Raw genomic sequence first — 23,402 nt, forward strand, 5'->3', positions numbered from 1 at the left:
TCTGTTTATCACATCCTTCATCAGGGCCTTTCCCCACCCCAATTCCTAACTACACACGTGTGCCCCACCCTCCCCCACACAAACACACACAACTTCATTAGTCCTTCTACCCTTATCTCCACCCTGTGTAACCCATCATCTATTCCCCCCCCCCCGGGGCCCCATCGGCTCACTAAAAGAGTTACACACAGTTGCCCTGTTGATCCCCACAATCTAACACACATCCCCACAATCTAACACACATCCCATGTGTTTGTGTGTGTGTGTGTGTGCACACACACACACACACACACAAACACACACACTCACGAACACTCACACACACACACACACACACAAACACACACACACAAACACACACACACACACACTCACACACACACTCACACAAACACACACACTCACGAACACTCACACACTCACACACACACACACACTCACACGCACACAAACACACACACACAAACACACACCACACACTCACACACACACACTCACACAAACACACACACTCACACACACACTCACACACACACACACAAACACACACACACACAACACACACACACACACACACAACGCTGCTTTACACATATGTCTCCTTTCTTCTCTGCTTTCTTCCTTTCTTCTTTATATTCCACCCCACAACAATCGGTAGCTTTTTTTTGGGGGGGGCCTTTTTCCCCCGAGGAAGTATGATTACATTTCTCTTTTACTTAACTCTACTTGTTTCAGTCAGTCATTTGCTGCTGCGCGGCCATGCTGGAGCACCGCCTTTAGGAGTCCGAGCATATCGACCCCGGGACTTATTCTTTGTAGCCCAGTACTTATTCTATCGGTCTCTTTTTGCCGAAACCGCTAAGTACGGGGACGTAAACACACACCGCATCGGTTGTCAAGCAATGCTAGGGGGAGCAACACAGACACACACACACACACATATATATATACATATATACACGACGGCTTCTTTCATTTCCGTCTACCAAATCCACTCACAAGGCATTGGTCGGCCCGGGCATAGCAGAAGACACTTGCCCAAGATGCCACGCAGTGGGACTGAACCCGGAACCATGTGGTTGGTTAGCAAGCTACTTACCACACAGCCACTCCTGCGCCTATGTGTATATACGCATACATACACACGTTCCTACATGTATTTGCATAAACACCCATGCACCGCATGCTAAAAATGAACGAACGCATGCACACATAAACTCACATACATACACATGCAATTACTCCTTCTCTCTGTCCGTCTTTCTGTTTATCTCTTTATCTCTCTCTGTCTCTCTCTCTCTCTTTGCCTCTTTCTGTTTTTGTCTCTCTCTCTGTTCACTCTCTCTGTGTCACTCTCACTTTGTCTCTCTCTCTGCCCCTTTGTTTCTCTCTCTCTCTGTGTCTGCCTCTCTTTTTTTCTTTCTTGTCTTCTATTTCTTATATTTCGCTCATTACTTATTTCGCCATGCTGGAGCACCCCCTTGAAAAAAATTTTGCCAAACGAATTGACAACAGAACTCATTTCTGTATTTTTAAGCCTGATACTTATTCTAGCTACATTAGAAGGATGTAAACACACCAACACCGGTTGTCAAGCAGTGGTGGGAGACAAACACAGACACAAAGACACACACACCTTTTCTTTTAAAGCCCTTTCCACTGTTCACTTCCTGTGCATTATTCTATACACTCTTTCTGCACCTTTGGCTACTTTTTCTAATGAGTTGTGGTGCACCTGAGCACTGCATACAATAAGTTCATCATTATTATATTATTACGGTGGACTTTTAGTTTCCGTCTGCCAAATCCACTTACAAGGCTTTGGTTGTCCCGAGGCTACAGTAGAAGACACTTACCCAAGGTGCCATGCAGTGGGACTGAACCTAGAACCATGTGGTTGGGAAACAAACTTTTTACTGCACAGCTATACCCACACCTCATGCGTGTACACATATACACACTCCTGTTATTGTATATACAGTAAGTCACAGCACACAATATTCCAGACATGCGTAAGACGGCAAGCTGGCAGAGTCATTAACATGCCAGACAAATTCAGTAACAGCATTTCATTGGTCTTGACATTCTGAGTTCAAATTCTGCTGGGGTCGACTTTGCCTTTTATCTTTTCAGGGTTGATAAAGCATGAATTGGTATCAAAAAGTGCCCGAACTTGTTCTGCAGTGCACCAACAGATGGCAACACACAGCTGCATGCACAATGAGATCCAGAAGTGACCATCATGAGGCAGAGTGCTGAGGGACATTGCAGTGTTTATTTTGCAAGTTGTGAAATTTGTGTTTTTGTGATCAAGTTTTTGTTGTGGTCTCTGATTTTGTCATGGACAGGAATTTGGAACAAAGAACCCAGGTTCGAAATTTCCCCAAGACACTTGATGAAGGCTGAAGGGTATATCAGCCGAAGCAACAAACAAGATGAGGACAAATATCCGTCAAATGTAAATAATGTAAATAATGGTCACAAAAGAAATCTTGATTGATAGTCTGGCCTTGGGAAACAAATACTCAATGCACAATATCGTATTTCCAGGAAGGTGGCAAGCTGGCAGAAACGTTAGCATGCCAGATGAAATGCTTAACAGTATTTCGCCTGTCTTGACATTCTGAGTTCAAATTCCGCTGAGTTCAAATTAAATTGACCCCAGTACGAAACTGGTACTTAATTTATTAACCCCCAATGGATGAAACAATATATATATATATATATATATATATATATATATTGTTGTATTTAGGAATGGTCATTTTGCCAGTTTAGCCAATAAAAGCACACGCACTATATATTTGGTGTTACTTTGCTTCAGTGTTATTTATTTTTTACATTAATCTTAATCTTATTTTGGCCAGAGTTCTTTCGTCACACTCCTCTGACCTCATCAGTGGTCCTTTGCTTTCTTCTTTCTTATTTGTGTGTCTCTCCTTACTAACGTACAGCCATTTTGTATTTTGTATTTCTATTGTGTCTTCATTTGCGCATGCGTATATCTCCGTGTGTGTCTATGTCTCTCTCTCCCTGTCTGTCTGTCTCTGTTTCAGTCGCTCTCTCTCTCTCAGTCTTTCTCTCTCTCTCTTTCTCTGTCTCTCTCTTTCACTCACTCTCTCTCTCTCTCTCTCTCTGTGTGTCTATATATATACACACACAGACATGACATAAATAAATAGACACCCCTTAAATATACATATATAATCAAAATAAGCAGGATATCCTTGTTGCTTATTTTGATTCTGATCACTTTACTTTGAAATTGTATGGATAATACCGTACTAAATTCTGGTGCCTCAACTTAAGTATCATATTCATCTGAATTTAAATTTTTGTTGAACTCAGTGACCGAGACCTTTGGAAATATGCTGTACGTGAGAAGACCAGGCAGGACAAGTGAGCCCAGCCCACTTATGCATGCCTTTCCTCCCTTGGACACAAAGACCTGTTGAGGCAAGCGAAGTTGATATAGAACCTCATCCGACGACAGGCACCCATGCCAACCCCCTTTGCTTGCAAAGACATGTTGGGGAAATCGAAATCGAATTGAACCAGCCAGGATCCCTGGTCTGCGAAATCGAAATCGAATTGAACCAGCCAGGATCCCTGGTTTGGTGGTACGTAAAAAGCACTATCCGACTCGTGGCCGATGCCAGCTCCGCCTCGACTGGCTTCCGTGCCGGTGGCACGTAAAATACACCAATCCGACCGTGGCCGTTGCCAGCCTCGCCTGGCACCTGTGCAGGTGGCACGTAAAAAGCACCCACTACACTCACGGAGTGGTTGGCGTTAGGAAGGGCATCCAGTTGTAGAAACATTGCCAGATAAGACTGGAGCCTGATGCAGCCTTCTGGCTTCCCAGATCCCCGGTCGAACCGTCCAACCCATGCTAGCGCGGAAAACGGACGTTAAACGATGATGATGATGATGATATATATATATACATACAGAGTGTTAGGTTTGATGTACAAAATTGATTATTGAGAAAAAAAGTTGTCAGAATTTTGGAAAAAAAATCCTTTTATTTCTTCATTATTATTAGCACTTTTGTTCCTCTCTAGAACTTGTCAAATACAATTTTACCTCTATGTAAAACACACACACACACATACACATATGTATATGTACATATATCTTTATACCATGTGTGTGTCTATGTGTCTGCATCTATGTCTGCATATATATATATATGTGTGTGTGTGTGTGTATGTGTGTGTGTATTTCGTGCACACACGCACACACACACACATAGACACAGACACACACATACACATACACATACATACACACATATATCATATGTTATATATATGTATGTATGCAAAAGCATGCTGAGATGTGAAATCAATACCTGCACACAACATGCATATGTGCATATGTGCACATCTGCACATATTCTCCCACACCCACACAAAACACATATACACACACACACACACATACTCATATACATTTCAATTGCCATTTTCTTTTTATTTTAGAGGTGTGAGTATATACACATAAACATACACACACTCACACACACATACACGCGTATACAGAGTCACATATGCATATCTTTATATATAAAAGTGAAGTTGTGTGTCCGTCTCCTACGATTTAGATTCCTAACTACTCCCACATTTTGCGGTGCAGTGTAACCAAAACCGGGTATCTTATAGTCGTGATTCATATCGAGCCCTTCTGGGTATTGGCACGCGTCTACGATGAGTCTACGATATAAAAAAATTTTTTTTCCATTTTAATGCATTTTTTCGCTATTATATAAGGGAAGTAACTCTCTAAAAATGTCTACGATGAGTCAACGATTTAAAAAAAAAATTTACCATAATTTTTTTTCCCATTTATAATGCATTTTTTTGCTATTTTTTGGCTATAACTCTCTAAAAATGCTTATATAGTTATTTCCCTTACAAACCCGAACAATGCCGGGCGATACTGTTAGTATATGTATATTTATACATATGAACATAAATACATACATGTATGTATGTATGTATTTGGTTTTGACATTCCACCCACTCTGAAAGTCTGCGAGACTATCTGTTCTTTGTTTATTTTTGGTTTTTTGTATTTCCTTCTGCTATCTCAGTCAGAGAGTCTGGCCAAGCCAAGCAGTAAGGGGAAGTTCTAGAAGTAAGTACACTTTATCACAGACTACCGAAAATTGGCAGCTAATAATCTACATTTAAAACTTTGTCATGTTCATACATTACACATTGTATATTATATTATATACATCATATTATATATTCTATATAAATTACACCAATTATATATATATATATATATCATATAGGATATAGCTGAGCATTTTCTGTATTACACCTCTGTCTCATTTATTATCTTACGCATACAGATATAGATGCAGACACACAGACACACACATGGTATAAAGATATATGTACATATACACGTGTGTGCATGTGTGTGTGTTTTATATAGAGGTGAGTATAAGATTTATATAATATATGTACAGGAAATATATAAATATATATTATACAATATACATATATATTTGTATAGTTTGATAATCTATCTATCAGTCTATCTATCTACCTGGCTATCTGTCTATATATATATATATATATACGTTTATATTACATATCTGTATTCCCCTCTCTTCCTCTCTCTCTCTCTCCCCCTGTCGTACACACACACACAAGTACATATATGCATACATACATAAATATATATACATATATATATATATATATATATATGTATATAAATGTATATATACATCATCATCATCATCATCGTTTAACGTCCGTTTTCCGCGCTAGCACGGGTTGGACGGTTTCGACCGGGGTCTGGGGAGCTCGGGACTGCCCCAGGCTCCAGTCTAGTCTGGCAGTGTTTCTACAGCTGGATGCCCTTCCTAACGCCAACCACTCCGCGAGTGAGTGGGTGTTTTTTACGTGACCTGCACAGGTGCCAGAGGGGTCTGGCATCGGCCACGTTCGGATGGTGCTTTTATGGGGGGGGTGCAGAAATATAGGGGAGCACCAGTGGGAGGGGTGGTTCAGAGGACAGGTACTAGTCAAGTAGAACGTAGGATATCGAGAGAGGGGTAATGCATGGTGAAATAGCGTATTGAAGAGGGGGGTTCAAAGAGTAGACACCTATAATGGTGGTGGGGGGTGCAGAAATATAGGGGAGCAGCGTATTGAAGAGGGGGGTTCAAAGAGTAGACACCTATAATGGTGGTGGGGGTGCAGAAATATAAGGGAGCACCAGTGGGAGGGGTGGGCACCAGTGGGAGGGGTGGTTCAGAGGACAGGTTCTAGGCAAGTAGAACGTAGGATATCGAGAGAGGGGTAATGCATGGTGAAATAGCGTATTGAAGAGGGGGGTTCAAAGAGTAGACACCCATAATGGTGGTGGGGGATGCAGAAATATAGGGGAGCACCAGTGGGAGGGGTGAGCACCAGTGGGAGGGGTGGTCCAGAGGACAGGTTCTAGGCAAAAGTAGAAGTAGGATATCGAGAGAGGGGTAATGCATGGTGAAATAGCGTATTGAAGAGGGGGGTTCAAAGAGTAGACACCTATAATGGTGGTGGAGGAGAAAAACGACATCCGGTATAGTTGGAGCAAAATAGAGATATCCGGTATTGGTGGTGGGGGTGGGTAGGGCGGGCGCGCCGCGAAGAATCGGCAGCCAATTCTATAAGGGAGATAGATCTTAAAATATCAATAACGATAACTAGTGAATTATACAGAATATGCAAAACGAGGCGAGGCGAGGCTGAAATAGTAAACAGAGTGGCGACTAGGGGGATCAGAATAATAATAATTAATAAATAAAATAATAAATAGAGATACGGATGAATTAAAGTTCAAAGATTTCTTATCTTGAGATCATATATATAAATGTATATATACATATATATAAATGTATATATACATATATATATATATTATATATATATATATATATATCTATATATATCTATATATATATTATTATATATATATATATATATATATATATATATATATAAAAACTAGTAGTTTTTGACATTGTACATCTGAGAAGTTTCATGTACCCAGTAAATGTGCTGTAGTAGAACCTGCAATAGCATCAGCATCAGCATCAGCATCATCATCATCATCATCACCATCACCACCACCATCATCATCATCATCATCATCATCATCACCATCATCATCATTATCATCATCATTATCAGCAGCAGCATGAGTAGTAGCAGAGAAATAAGTGGATATGTTGGAGTAGGAGTGAAGGCCAGGCGGGAGTGGGGTGGGGGTGGGGGTGGGGTGGAAATAGCAGAAGTGGGAGGAGGAGGAGGATTTACTATACAAACAGCAATTAATTTGAGAATGCAGTGGAAATATTATTGTAGAGTCCCTTACATGTGGAATGGAGGGAGTTGGAAAAAAAAAGAGGATAAAAAAAAACCCTGTTCAATTAACTGAAATTATCTAAGCAGTTAGTAGAGAGAAACTCCCTTTGGAGGCCAGGTTTTCAGCTTCTGTAAACAAAAAAGCAAGGGAGATAACTGCTTATGTCTACCTTGTGTCAACCAATACCTTTTCAGTGAATTTGCTTGAAAGTAGCTATTGTGTGTGTGTGTGTGTGTGGTGTGTGTGTGTGTGTGTGTGTGTGTGTGCATAAATATATGCATAGGCGCAGGAGTGGCTGTGTGGTAAGTAGCTTGTTTACCAACCACATGGTTCCGGGTTCAGTCCCACTGCGTGGCATCTTGGACAAGTGTCTTCTGCTATAGCCCTGGGCCGACCAATGCCTTGTGAGTGGATTTGGTAGACGGAAACTGAAAGAAGCCTGTCGTATATATGTATATATATATATGTATGTGTGTGTATATGTTTGTGTGTGTGTTTGTCCCCCTAGCATTGCTTGACAACCAATGCTGGAGTGTTTACGTCCCCGTCACTTAGCGGTTCGGCAAAAGAGACTGATAGAATAAGTACTGGGCTTACAAAGAATAAGTCCTGGGGTCGATTTGCTCGACTAAAGGTGGTGCTCCAGCATGGCCACAGTCAAATGACTGAAACAAGTAAAAGAGAAGAAGAGAGTATACCTTCGAAACACGGTGTAGTCGAAGCAGGGGCAACTGAAGAAGGGGAATGGTCCTTGTGTTGTATGTCTTGTACTCTGTTTTTTCATTGTTTGAAAAAGTCCGTTTCCATGGTTTTGTTTTTATATTTTCGTTTCTTGTAGTGTTCTACGTCTTTTTGGTGTCCTGTACCCATATATGCATGTATATATACATGTAGATGTAGGTGTGTACATATATGTATGTATGTATGCATATGTTTTATTTATTAATTTGTTATTATATATATATATATGGCAATTTTTTTTCCTCCGTCTTCCCTTCTCTGGATCTTTCCTTTTCCTATGTTTCTGATGAAGAGCTCCGCTCGAAACGTAAAACCCTCCTTCTTCCCTTCCTTCCTGAGCATCCAATAATACTATATTTGTTCTATGTCCTCACGTTGTTGTGTTTTCTCTTTGTGATTTCATGTTTGGATTAACTTTATATATATATATATATATATATATTATTTTATGTAGAAAAATACAAACTGGGACATCATAGCAATTTTGGCTGATTATATATATAATATATATATATGTACAGAGAGAGAGAGAGAGAGAGAGAGAGAGAGAGAGAGAGGAGAGAGAGAGAAGAGAGAGAGAGAGAGAGAGAGAGAGAGAGAGAATGTGTGTTTGAAAAAGCTCACACACTAGAAAAAAACTTCTTTCCCAAAAAAATAAACAGTTAGTAGCATTCTGATAAAAGATTTCATAACATTTAAAAAAAAGTAATATTTAAAAAAAATTACCTTTACACTTCAAAAACTGTAGTTCTCATAGACTTTCAAACACATATATATATATATATATATAAGGTAATAAATAAAATATATGCATACATAAAACATATATGTACATACCGACATCTACATGTATATATACATGCATATATAAATATATATATAAGTACAGGACACCACAAGAAGACGTAAAAATCAACAGAAACGAAAACGGAAAAGCCATTTGTTACAACAGAAGGACAGATATATATATATATATATATATATATATATATTATATATATATATATATATATATTTCATATATAATATAGGATAAAATTTTCAAAAAATTTTATCAGTGGCCAGCATATTAAAAAATACATTTTAAGGTTAAATTAATAAACAACTTATAAACAAGGGCAAAAGAAAAAAATTCCAATCTCAAATATGCCGAAAATAGACTTAATATTTGGTAATAAGGGAATTTTTTAGAAATCTCTGTCGGCTTGCTTTGGGACGCATGCTTATAGTGGTGAATTATATCTGGTTATTGACGATTTAAGTCTATTTTTGGCATATTTGGCATTGGAATTTTTTCCTTTTGCCCTTGTTTATAAGTTGTTTATAGGAGAGACATTGGTATCCAGAAGACCTACTGTGGCTGAACTCTCATGAAGGGATATCCCTAATGTCCCAGAAACAGCTGTAAGACTACCTTTGTCTTTATAAATGTCCTGAAAATTCCACACAGCCTTGGCTTTGTTGTTTGATTTTATTTAACATATATATATATAATGTATACACACACACACACACACACACATGTGTGTATTTACACACATATATATATATGTATAAATATATATGTATTATCGCTCCGCATTTGAACGGTGCTTATTACATGGCATAAGTGCCTTTCAGGGGATACAGGCACTGACCGCATTCAGATGGTGCTTTTTAGGTACCACTGGCACAGGGAGCTAGTCAGGCGGAACTGGCTTTGACACATAAGCTTAAATAATGCTTATCGCCTGCCACTAGCACAGGTAGCACAGGTGTCAGTAATGTGGCACTGGCATTGGTCTTCTTCTCCTTCTTCTTCTTCTTTCTCCTTCCTCTTCTTCTTCTTCTTCTTCTTTCTCCTTCCTCTTCTTTCTCCTTCCTCTTCTTCTTCTTCTTATTCTCCTCCTTCTTCTTCTTCTTCTTCTTCTATCCTCCTCCTCCTTCTTCTCCTTCTTCTTCTCCTCCTCCTCCTCCTCCTCCTTCTTCTTCTCTCCCTCTCCTTCTTCTTCTTCTCCTTCTTCTTCTTCTTTGTCTTCTTCTTCCGTTAATAGACTGCTGTACCCACCAGCAATTGATGTTTACATACCAGCTTCCACAAATGTGTTTACTACATAAAATTGGCCCATCCAATAATGCTACACTTCTATATTCAGCGGATATTTAAGCAATGAGGTCAAGGAGGATTAATGGGTTTGATAAGATGCCGATGAATGTGTAAGAATTTCTGAAATATGGCACATACACCCAATTGCTCATTTTTGCATCTTCGATTCCATTGTTATTTACATTAGTGGAGGTGCAATGGCCCAGTGGTTAGGGCAGTGGACTCGCGGTCATAGGATCGTGGTTTCGATTCCCAGACCAGGCGTTGTGAGTGTTTATTGAGTGAAAACACCTAAAAGCTCCACGAGGCTCCGGCAGGGGATGGTGGTGATCCCTGCTGTACTCTTTCACCACAACTCTCTCTCTCTCTTACTTCCTGTTTCTGTTGTACCTGTATTTCAAAGGGCCGGCCTTGTGACTCTCTGTGTCACGCTGAATATCCCCGAGAACTACGTTAAGGGTACACGTGTCTGTGGAGTGCTCAGCCACTTACACGTTAATTTCACGAGCAGGCTGTTCCGTTGATCGGGCCAACTGGAACCCTTGTCGTCGGAACCGACGGAGTGCTTCCATCCATATTTACATTAGGCATACTTGCATATGAAACGTCATAACAGATCAGTGATGGCTACAATTTCTGTAGAAAATCAGTGGAACCAACCTTAAGGAATGGTATATGTTTGAGTGTTTGTTTGCTCTTGTTTTGAATCAGTTTTTCTTCTCTTCCTTTCCTCTGAGGAAAACATGCCTGGCCATTGGAAAATACTATCTTACTCGGAAGCAGGTGAAGGTTGGCAACAAGATGGGCATCCGGATGTAGAGAAACCGCCTCAATATATTTGGACTGATCCAAATAGGCGGAGGGCTGGCAGAAACGTTAGCGCGCCGGGCGAAATGCGGGGCCGTATTTCATCTGTCGTTACGTTCCGAGTTCAAAGTCCGCCGAGGTCGACTTTGCCTTTCATCCTTTCGGGGTCGACAAATTAAGTACCAGTTACGCACTGGGGTCGATGTAACTGACTTAATCCGTCTGTCTGTCCTTGTTTGTCCCCTCTATGTTTAGCCCCTTGTGGGTAGTAAAGAAATATATATTTGGACTGATCCAGGCAAGCATGGAAAAGTGGTCATGAAAACGATGATGGTATACAAATAGATAGATAGATAGGTATATTGATAGATATGCAGATTAATAAACAGATAGATGGATAGATAGATAGATGGATAGATAGATAGATAGATAGATAGATAGATAGATAGATAGATAGATAGATAGATAGATAGATAGATATAGATAGATAGATAGATAGATAGATAGAAAGATAGATAGATAGAAAGATAGATAGATAGATAGATAGATACAAGGATAAACAGGTAGATAGATACGTAGATAAAGATAGATACATAGACACTCATACAAACATGTGTGTGTATACATTTATATATGTGTGTATATATGCATATATGTATGTTGTATGTGTGTGTATGTGACTGTGTGTGTGCGTGTGTATATATATGTATATATGTATGCATGCATATATGTGTATTATATATATATATATATTAATATATATTGCATATATATGTGTATGCATATATGTATATATGCATATATATATATGCCCTCTATATAATACTAGCAGTATCGCCCGGCGTTGCTCAGGTTTGTAAGGGAAATAACTATAAAGCATTTTTAGAGAGTTATAGCCAAAAAATAGCAAAAAAATGGAAAAAAAATGATGGTAAATTTTTTTTTGAGAGTAATAAAAGGTTGAGTTGCGTCCCCTAGACAGTCTGTGGTTTGTTTTTTTTTATTCTCGACCCCATATCGAATTTATCGATTTTTTTCAGAACTGGGGGAACTTTTCAAAATTTTCGCTGCGTTAGTTTTGAATTATGACATTGGGCTATGTGTGTGTTAAGTTTCATCAGAATCGGTTGAAAGCCATGGTCAGAGTGAGGGTACGAGAAAACAGACACACAGAAACACGCACAGACAAACTGCCGTTTATATAGAGAGAGATATGTATATATACATATCAGTGTGTATTATATATACATACATACATAAATATATATATATACATATATGTATGTGTGTGTACACATACAGATAAGCATAGTTGTGCATGCACACACACACACACATGCCTACACACACAAACACACACCGAGGAGATCAAAGGCATTTCAGTTTAATAACAAAGTCCAATATTGACCAAAGAAGGAGTCCACCTACCACAGGCAGGTACCAAAGAGAGGAATCTAGCAGCTCCTTAATTGATAAACCCCCACAATCCCCTCCCCCCCACTCCACTCCACCACTGCCACTGTCACCACTACCACCGCCACCACCACCACTGCCACCACCACCACCGCCACTGCCACTGCCACCACCGCTACCACCGCTACCACCACCACCACTGCCACCACCACCACACCACCACTACCACCACTGCCACCACCACCACCACCACTGCCACCGCCACCACCAGCACCACCACGACTGCCACCACCACCACCACTGCCACCGCCACCCTCCTATCATGTGGGTTGAGGGGAGGGGAAGGGGTACCAGCATTCTAACATTTTATCACGTCATGGTTTACAGCCCCCATTTCACCTCCACATCTGGCTGTTACAGTAGAGGTACCTAAGATCAGAGGTGCTCCAGCTGTGACCATCCATAGGTATAGAGGCATGGCTGTGTGGTAAGATGTTTGCTTGCCAACCACATGAATTTGAGTTCAGTTCCCCTGTGAGGTTCTTTGGCCAAACTTTTTCAGCAACAGCACTTTCTGAGTGGATTTGGTAGACAGAAACTGAAAGAAGCCTGTTGTTCATATATATATATACATGTGTGTGTGTGTGTGTGTGTGTGACTTTGTCCTTCATCACTGCTTGACAACTGGTGTTGGTATGTTTACATCCCTATAACTTAGCGGTTTTGCAAAAGAATTAATACCAGGCTTGCAAAAAAAAAAAAAACCAGAAAAGAAGCATCAGGATCCTCTCATTTGACTAAAACTGCATGGCTTGTGCCTCAGCATGGCCAGAGTCTAATGCCTGAAACAAGTAAAATATAAAAGATATTCTTTTACTTGTTTCAGTCATTTGAGTGTGACCATGCTGGAGCACTGTCTTTAATCGAACAAATCAGGACTTATTCTTTGTAAGCCTAGTACTTATTCTGTTGGCCTCTTTTGCCGAACTGTTAAGTTATGGAGGATGTAAACACACCAGCATCGGTTGTCAAGTGATGGTGGTGGGGACAAACAAAAACACATACATACATGTTTATATACGATGGGTTTCTTTCAGTTTCCGTCTACGAAATCTCCTCACAAGGTTTTGGTCGGCCCGAGGCTATAGTGGAAGACACTTGCCCAAGGTGCCACTCAGTGGGACTGAACCCAGAACCATGTGGTTGGGAAGCAAGCTTCTTATTTCTTTATTGCCCACAAGGGGCTAAACACAGAGGAGACAAACAAGGACAGACAAACGGATTAAGTCGATTACATTGACCCAGTGCGTAACTGGTACTTATTTAATCGACCCCGAAAGGATGAAAGGCAAAGTCGACTTCGGCGGAATTTGAACTCAGGACGTAACGGCAGACGAAATACAGCTACGCATTTCGCCCGGCGTGCTAACGTTTCCAGCCAGTTCGCCGCCTTAAGCTTCTTACCACACAACCACTCCTGTAAACTTCTAAACATCTAATTATTAAAGCAGAAAAACAATCAAAAAAGCCATTTCTATTCATTTTTTTCGAATATTTATATTTCATAAGTTTCCAAAAGGTGACTCTGACAGGAATCTCTCACTTAAAAGCAGTTTTCAAACTGATATTTCAGAGTTTGTTATTCTCTGTTTAAATAGAGTAAGTTTAATTCCAAACACACACACACACACACATACACACCCATACACACACATTCTATCAAGGTAATATTTCGCCAAGGCTAGACATGTTTCTTACAAAAGACTGGAAATGAATGGCGCCATTTATATAATGATAATGCTCATTTAGGACCATTCCATGATGTCAAGATTAAGGTAGACACACACACACACATGCACATATGCGTGAACACACACTCACACACACACACACACACACACACATATAATACATACATATATATGACAGGCTTCTTTCAGTTTCCGTCTACCAAATGCACTCACAAGGCATTGGTCGGCCGGGGCTATAGCAGAAGGCACTTGCCCAAAGTGTCACGCAGTGGGACTGAACCCAGAACCATGTGGTTGGTAAGCAAGCTACTTACCACACAGCCACTCCTGTGCCTATATTTTGTTTGTGTGCTAAACTTTAATTAATTTAATTAGTTATTACTTCTGTTAAATGTAAATCATTATGTTTACATATTTCTTCCAGTCTGGTTCCCAGGCAGACATTAGACAGGAAACCCACCCCCCAAAACTCAAAACAACCCATTACATGCTGTCAATGTTATTTGAATATGATTCCTTGGCCTTTAAAACGGGGGGGCGGGGGGGGAGGGAGACTTAACAAATGTGACAAGTGTGATATTGCTGGAACCTGTTTATCTTCCCAAATTCCGAATGTGATATTTGTGAAATGATAATATTGCAATCTATGGGAGAGCAGTTGCTGGTGTTGGACTTGTCTGACAAAGGCTATTATTGTTCCTACTCCTACTCAGGACTCTTTACTCTTTTACTTGTTTCAGTCATTTGTCTGCGGCCATGCTGGAGCACTGCCTTTAGTCAAACAAATCGACCCCGGGACTTATTCTTTGTAAGCCCAGTACTTATTCTATCGGTCTCAAAGTGACGGGGACGTAAACACACCAGCATCGGTTGTCAAGCAATGCTAGGGGGACAAACACACACACACACACATATATATACATACATATATATGACAGGCTTCTTTCAGTTTCCGTCTACCAAATGCACTCACAAGGCATTGGTCGGCCCGGGGCTATAGCAGAAGACACTTGCCCAAGATGCCACACAGTGGGACTGAATCCAGAACCATGTGGTTGGTTAGCAAGCTACTTACCACACAGCCACTCCTGGTGCCAACTGATTCAGCATCCCAGGACAACCCCAACAAAGTGTGCCACCCCCAGCCCCCACCCGCCACCACCATCCGCATTCTTCGGTAATTTTATCTTCTATCTTTTACTTGTTTCAATCACTGGATTGCGACCATGCTGGAGCACCGCTTTGAAGGGTTTTAGTAAAAACAAAACAGACACCAGGATTTATTTTCTTAAGAAAACTTTGATACGTATTCTTTTATTTTTTCTACTCTAGGCACAAGGTCCAGCATTTCTGGGGAGGGGGTGCAGTCGATTAGATCAACGCCAGTATGCAACTGGTACTTAATTTATTGACCCCAAAAGGATGAAAGGCAAAGTCAACCTTGGCGGAATTTGAACTCAGAACATAAGGAGAGACACAGGAGTGGCTGTGTGGTAAGTAGCTTGCTAACCAACCACATGGTTCTGGGTTCAGTCCCACTGCGTGGCACCTTGGGCAAGTGTCTTCTGCTATAGCCCCGGGCTGACCAATGCCTTGTTAGTGGATTTAGTAGACGGAAACTGAAAGAAGCCTGTCGTATATATGTATATATATATATATGTGGTGGGGGGTGTCTGTGTTTGTCCCCCTAGCATTGCTTGACAACCGATTCTGCTGTGTTACGTCCCCGTCACTTAGCGGTTCGGCAAAAGAGACCGATAGAATAAGTACTGGGCTTACAAAAAATAAGTCCCGGGGTCGATTTGCTCGACTAAAGGCGATGCTCCAGCATGGCCACAGTCAAATGACTGAAACAAGTAAAAGAGAGACGAAATACCACTAAGTATTTCGCCCAGCATTCTAATATTTCTGCCAGCTTGCCACCATTGAAAATGCATATTCTATTGGTCTCTTTTGCCCAGCTGTTAAGATAAGGGGATGTAAACAAACCAACACTGGCAGTCAAGTGGTGGTGGGTACAAACACAAACATTAACACAAGCACACATACACACACACTTGCACATATACACACACATATATATATATGATGAGCTTCTTTCTGTTTCTATTTACCAATTCCACTCACAAGGCTTTGGTTGGCCCAAGACTATAGTAGAAGACACTTGCTTAAGGTGCCTTGCAGTGGGATTGAACCTGGTACCATATGGTTGGGAAGCAAACTTCTAAATCACACAACCATACCTGGGCCTATAAAACCACCCCTGACCACTAATCACCCACTTCTACACTAGTTGAAAAATACCATTGGAAATTTATAATTGACTTGTGCACAAGAAGACTATGGCTTTACAACCATGGCCATCACTGAGTAAATCTGTCATATGGCTTCAACTGAAATGTCTCACACCCAGTCATGTGATAGGTCGTGACATCACATGACCCATCTTACAAATCACGTGACAGGTCATGACATCACATGACCCATCTCACAAAATCACATGACGAGTCATTACACCACATGATGAAGCATTATAAGCACAGGAATTGAGCCATGGATTGGAAAAGTAATAATCTGAGAAAGATATTTTTCCGCAATCCGGTGGTCAAGCAAGGCACAGCTTCTGGAATCTGTCAATAAATTGGGCCATTTTGCACGAGCCAACTTCTTACCATGCCTGCACCTATATATATATATATATATATATATATATATATAATATATATATATATAATATATATATATATACTAGCAGTATCGCCCGGCGTTGCTCGGGTTTGTAAGGGAAATAACTATATAAGCATTTTTAGAGAGTTACTTCCCTTATAAATTCGGGCTTTCTTAGCCATTTTTGTTTTGGTGTCTTCAAGCCATGAAGTCGTTGTTCTAAAAGAACGCTGGTTTCCTTCACAACGCATTACGACGTTGATTTCTTTACACTCCCTTCCCCACAGCTTCATGAGGGAGGGAAGGGGGAGAAGCAAACAGGTGCAGCTGTGAGCGTGGACGCCAACTCCGCCGCCATCGACACACGATGCATTTTATGCATTAAAATGGAATAAAAAATGATGTTAAATTATTTTTAAAAATCGTAGACTCATCGTTGACGCGCGCTAATAGTCAGACGGGCTCGATATGAATCACGACTATAAGATACCCGAATTTGGTTAAACTGCACCGCAAAATGTGGGAGGAGTTAGGAATCTAAATCGAAGGGGACAGACACTCACACAACTAGAGTTTTATATATATACATTATATATATATATATATATATATATAATATATATATATATATATATGTGTGGCTGGGTGGTAAGTAGCTTGCTTGCCAACCACATGACCACATGGTTCCGGGTTCATTCCCACTGCGTGACACCTTGGGCAAGTGTCTTCTACTATAGCCTTGGGCCGACCAAATCTTTGGTAGATGGAAACTGAAAGAAGCCCGTCGTTTATTTATATACATGTGTGTGTATATATGTGTGTGTGTATGTTTGTGTGTCTGTCCCCCCACCATCGCTTGACAACCAATGCTGGTGCGTTTACATCCCTGTAACTTAGCGGTTTGACAAAGAGACCGATAGAATAAGTACTAGGCTTACAAAGAATAAGTTCTGGGGTTGATTTGTTCGACTAAGGGCGGTGCTCCAGCATGGCCACAGTCAAACGACTGAAACAAAATAAAAGAATATATATAAAAATATAAATATATATTATCTCAGTGCAGGTGTACCTATATAAATATATATATATCTCGGTGCAGGTGTACCTATATAAATATATATATCTTGGTGCAGGTGTACCTATATATAGACAGGGTGTCCCAAAAGTTTCACCCGATTCTTATTTTGAAAGCTGTTGTAGGTTTTTCCATTAATTTTATTGTATAACACAATGATGAATGATCCATCATCACCATCATCATGATCATGATGATGATCATCACAGGCATCATCCTCATCATCATCGTGATCACCATTATCATTGTTGCCATCATCACCATCACTATCATCATCATCATCATCTTCATCATTCTTTAATACCTGCTTTCCATGCATGCATGGCTTGACACGATCTGATGAGTGAGAGGACCGTGTCTACCTTCTGCATCACCTTTGGCATGGATTCTACAGCTGGATGCCCTTCCTAATACCAACCACTCTACAGAGCAAACTGAGTGCTCTTTTCATGGCACCAGCGCTAGTGAGGTCACCAAGTACCTTGCAAGGCAGGAAAAGGACAAAGCATTAACCTCCCCACCACCCATATTTAAGTGTGTGCGTGTCTGGAGGGTACAAGAGTTCTAAAGACAGGGAAGTAACTTTGTGCCAATTGCTAAGATGCAAAATTATGGCAGAGGGACAAGCACAGGGACCTTGCTATAATGGGGATACACAGGTACCTTGCATTATGTACAGTTGGGTGGCAGTAGCAAAGACGGTAGTGATGGGATGCCAGAGCAAACCCTCAAGGTTGGAGACCCATTTTAAAATCTTTTCCAGCTTTGACTATCCGGCTTTGTAATCAAATAAGATCTTACAGTGAAATTTGAATTACAATGAGATTTAACTGCTACTTTTAGCCAAGATGAGCAACCCAGTTGAGACCATATCATTTACAAGGGGGGAGAAGTCAATCATATTGAACTGTAAGCTGAGATAAAGTCCCGTGGATTAAGTGTCATATTTGAAAGACTTAATACAATCTCAGGTTTCTCGCTAAACTTCTCCTAAATGCCCTTTTGTATCACTAGAAAATAAATGTAACTGCTGCTGCTGTTGTTGTTGTTGTTGTCATTTACCATAAATTTACTCTGGTTCAGTACACTCATAAACAAAAGCATTCCAATGAAGACCACCCTACCTTGTTTTGCTGACAGATTATGTGTCTCAGATTAGTTTTTTCAAGATCAAAGCAGTGGTCCTTTATTGCTATTCCGCCCCCCCCCCTCACCAAGTGACTACATCAAGCCTCAGCCCCAGTTCACTGTTTCTTTACCAATCTGTGTCAGAACACCATTGGTTTGTGATCTTGTATCTTTTATCGTTCAATTGTTGCAGTAATTTTACCATGACCATGACCATGCTGGGGTGTTACTTTGAAGGAATTTAGTAGAACAAATGGACTCCAGGACTTTTTTTTAAAGCCTAGAACTTATTCTATCAGTCTCTTTTGCTGAACTTCTAAATTACATTGGGTGGCGACTAAGTTTCCTTCGTTTTTTAAAATTTTGGCATTTATTGCATTTTTAAATTTTGGAATCTATTTTTTCCGAGAATTCTATTTTTGAATCATTTTGGAATCTATTTTGCTTTTTTCTAGTTAACTTTAGTTAATTTTTGTTTATTTTCAGATCATTAAAATGGAATGTCAAGTTAAGAAAAAAGTGCATTTTCGACACCTCCTCCTTTTTGCTTTTAATCAAGGTTCTAAGGCTGCAAAAGCTGCTCGTGACATTTATGCTGTGTATGAAGAGGGTGCCATAGCTGAAAGAACTGCTCGTGATTGGTATTCCAAGTTCCAAAATGGAAATTTTGACCTCAAAGACGCACCTCATTCTGGCCGTCCAGTTGAGTTCAATGAAGAGCGATTAAACCAACTTTTGCATGAAAATTCTCATGAAGCAACAAGGCAACTGACAGAAAATGGAATGCTCCCACACTGCTATTGAGAAGCATCTTCACTCAATGGGAAAGGGTCAGAGGTATGGAGCATGGATTCTGCATGCTACAAGTGACAACAGCAAAAATCAACAAGCCACAATTTCCGCTGGTTTGCTTGCTCGTCACCGTTCAACTCATGGACACAAGCAACGATTTCTTTACCGAATCATCACTGGTGACGAAAAACGGTGTCTGTACATCAATATGAAGCAGCGTAAGGAATGGCTTAGCCCCAGTAAACAAGTGACACCGCGCGTGAAACAAGATCTTCATCCGCGTAAAACGATGCTGTGTGTACGGTGGGACTGGGAAGAGATTGTCCATTATGAATTGCTTGAACAGAACTAAACGGTCAACACGGCCATTCAAGATAAAAGACCTAATCGGCAGCATGGAGTTCTACTGCACAACAACGCCCGCCCTCATATCACCAATATGACCAAGGAAGCCATTCAAAAGCATGGCTTGGAAGTGCTGCTACACCCACCATGCTCTCCTGATTTGGCATCAACGGATTTCCACCTCTTCTGATCTCTTTCAAATGCTATGCGCAGAGTTTCATTCAATACTGATGCAGAATTGAGAGTTTGGTTGGATCAATTTTTCAAGTCGAAATCGGGTGATTTCTACCAACGAGGTATTGAAAATCTTGTTGAACATTGGGAAGCAGTTGTAAACAAGGGTGAATACATTATTAATTAATTAGTTGTTATTTTTTATTAAACCTTTTAAAAAATTTTAGTTAAATTAAAAAAGATGGCGGGAACTTAGTTGCCAACCCAATATATATATATATATATATTTAAGTAGTTGAATGAATTATCCTAGTATGGATAATTCGGTTAACCAATACCTGGGTAGCAAATTCACGTCAGAAAACACGGTTGAAGCTACATGCCAAGGGCAGAGATCACGTGCTTTCGTGTGGAAATTTGTGTGTTTTTTTTACTATAAATAAATGAAAGAATGGAGTCGAACGACGATTTAACAAAATTCCTTTATTCTAAAAGTTTTTGTTCGTCATGATACTGACATAAGTTCCTTGTCTTTCCTGATGAGAAGGTGGCATAATGCACCCCTTATTCCTTCGGAATTTGGAATATGCAGTCTTTGAAACATATGTCGAGAATAAAGGAATTTTGTTAAATCGTCGTTCGACTCCATTCTTTCATTTATATATATACATATATATATATATATATATTAAGTAGTTGAATGAATTATCCTAGTATGGATAATTCGGTTAACCAATACCTGGGTAGCAAATTCACGTCAGAAAACACGGTTGAAGCTACATGCCAAGGGCAGAGATCACGTGCTTTCGTGTGGAAATTTGTGTGTTTTTTTTACTATAAATAAATGAAAGAATGGAGTCGAACGACGATTAACAAAATTCCTTTATTCTAAAAGTTTTTGTTCGTCATGATACTGACATAAGTTCCTTGTCTTTCCTGATGAGAAGGTGGCATAATGCACCCCTTATTCCTTCGGAATTTGGAATATGCAGTCTTTGAAACATATGTCGAGAATAAAGGAATTTTGTTAAATCGTCGTTCGACTCCATTCTTTCATTTATATATATACATATATATATATATAATCTGACCCACAAAAGAAACACTACACTCATGCTAAACAGAAACTGGTTTATAAACAGATTGCCATAGCATTGATTGAAGGGTGCTAATTAAGAAATTCTTCTTTCCTAATTATAAAGCGTCATTTCCAGAAATATGTTTGACGTCACATGGTGTCATGTGATGACAGAGTGTCCTGGATCCAAAGAGATGAACTCAATATCTTATCTGACCACCGTTAGTGTTGATCACTGTCAGGCATCTTCCGTATATTGAATGCACCAAGCAATTGACGAAGGCCATGGGGATAGCAGCCCACACTCTGTTAAAACTTGCAGCGAGTTGTGCCGCAGTTGTTGGCCTTGGACGGATGTCATTTAGTCTTCTTTGGATTTTGTCCTGCAGGTGCTCTATGGGGTTCAAGTCTGGACCTAGGGAAGGCCATGGCAGTGTCTGGATGTTGTGTTGTTGGAGGAAGTCTTTTGTCAACCTGGCAGTATGGGCAGATTGGAGTTTGGTGCAGCCATCTGGTTTGCCAAAGCTCAGTCAAATCGTCCAACCCATGCCAGCATGGAAAGTGGATGTTAAACGATGATGATGATGTACACATGTATATATATATATATACATAGTTTAAATTTACAGACAACACGTGATTCCAATGATGGGCAAAATATGACACAATGTGAGGCCTCAGCACTTGGTTGATGTAGTGAGCAGCAGTTACCCCATTGCCCCAACCTTGGCCGATGTTTTGGAAGTTCACAAGTCCAAGTTTCTGGTTAAGTGTAATGCCACCCCATACCATGATGCTCTGTCCTCCCCATGCATCTCTTTCTACCACACAGCCATCGGTATGACATCTACCCCTCCTTCTCCAAACCCTAGCTCTGCCATCTGCCACGGAAATGCAATATCAACTTTTGTCACAGAAGACTACAGTCCTCCATTGCAGACGATCTGTGAGGATGAGGCCCCTAGCCAGATGTTGACAAGACAGACTGAAAGATCTCATCCAGTGGCAAACTGTCTCTGCACAAATGGGTCTGTGCTGAGTCCCTATGGTCTGCCTAGCTGATTCCACTGCCCTCCAGAATCAGCCCTGCAAGTGCTGTCAGAGCAGGTGGTGACCTTGACGTGCTGTTGTAACCCTCGGTTGTCCACTGCATGGACAATCATCCATGCTGCTTGTGGCATTGTATCACTCCCTCAGCTGCTCAACTGTCTGAATACTGCAGTTCAAGGCATTAGCAATGACCCATGGATGTTGACCAGCATGAAGACGTCCAATGGCTTGCTTCCTCTGATTTCATGTCAGTCTTGGCATGCTTGCTGCGTTCAGGAAACGGACGAGAGGCTGGTAAATTTGGGTATCCCTTATAACCAATGAGCCCACGTTTTGCATGTGCATCATCATTCTTTTCATAAAGACGTGTTTGCAAGCATCACCATGTTCATGGAAAGGGAGCAAGTCTGAACCTTACATGATATCCTTGTATTTTCAAAAGATAGTGGTGTTGTGGGTCAGTGACATCTTCCTGATGTCAAATTGCGTGTATATATATATATATATATATATATATATATATATATTATATATATATACAGGCTCATGTGCCGGTGGCATGTGAAAAAACATTTGAGTGAGGTCGTTGCCAGTGCCGCTGGACTGGCTTCTGCGCAGGTGGCACATAAAAAGCACCATTTGAGCATGACCGTTGCCAGTACCACCTGACTGGTCCTCGTGCCAGTGGCATGTAAAAGCACCCACTACACTCTCGGAGTGGTTGGCATTAGGAAGGGCATCCAGCTGTAGAAACTCTGCCAGATCAGATCGGAGTTTGGTGCAGCCATCTGGTTTGCCAAAGCTCAGTCAAATCGTCCAACCCATGCCAGCATGGAAAGTGGACGTTAAACGATGATGATGATATACACATCATCATCATCATCATCATCATTTAGCATCCGTTTTGAAACACATGTATATATA

The 23,402-nt window shown here is 40.5% G+C and overlaps 1 protein-coding gene and 1 long non-coding RNA gene across 2 annotated transcripts in view; one reads left to right on the forward strand and one right to left on the reverse strand.

Moving 5' to 3' along the window:
* Nucleotides 1-422: 422 nt before the first annotated feature.
* Nucleotides 423-19,340, reverse strand: LOC118767697. The gene is made up of 3 exons (XR_005003612.1): nucleotides 19,270-19,340; nucleotides 13,320-13,335; nucleotides 423-436 (listed from the first exon to the last, which is right to left on the reverse strand). It is a non-coding gene; the product is annotated as an uncharacterized LOC118767697 (long non-coding RNA).
* The window catches only part of LOC115224063 (probable tubulin polyglutamylase ttll-15), an 86,770-nt gene continuing 68,488 nt past the window's right edge, over nucleotides 5,121-23,402 (forward strand). Inside the window, exon 1 of the mRNA XM_036512686.1 lies at nucleotides 5,121-5,139. The gene's annotated coding sequence lies outside the window, so the exon portion shown is untranslated. The remainder of the gene's footprint in view (nucleotides 5,140-23,402) is intronic.

The sequence above is a fragment of the Octopus sinensis genome, linkage group LG24 (assembly GCF_006345805.1).
Source record: "Octopus sinensis linkage group LG24, ASM634580v1, whole genome shotgun sequence".
In the NCBI taxonomy this organism is placed as follows: Eukaryota; Metazoa; Mollusca; class Cephalopoda; order Octopoda; family Octopodidae; genus Octopus; species Octopus sinensis.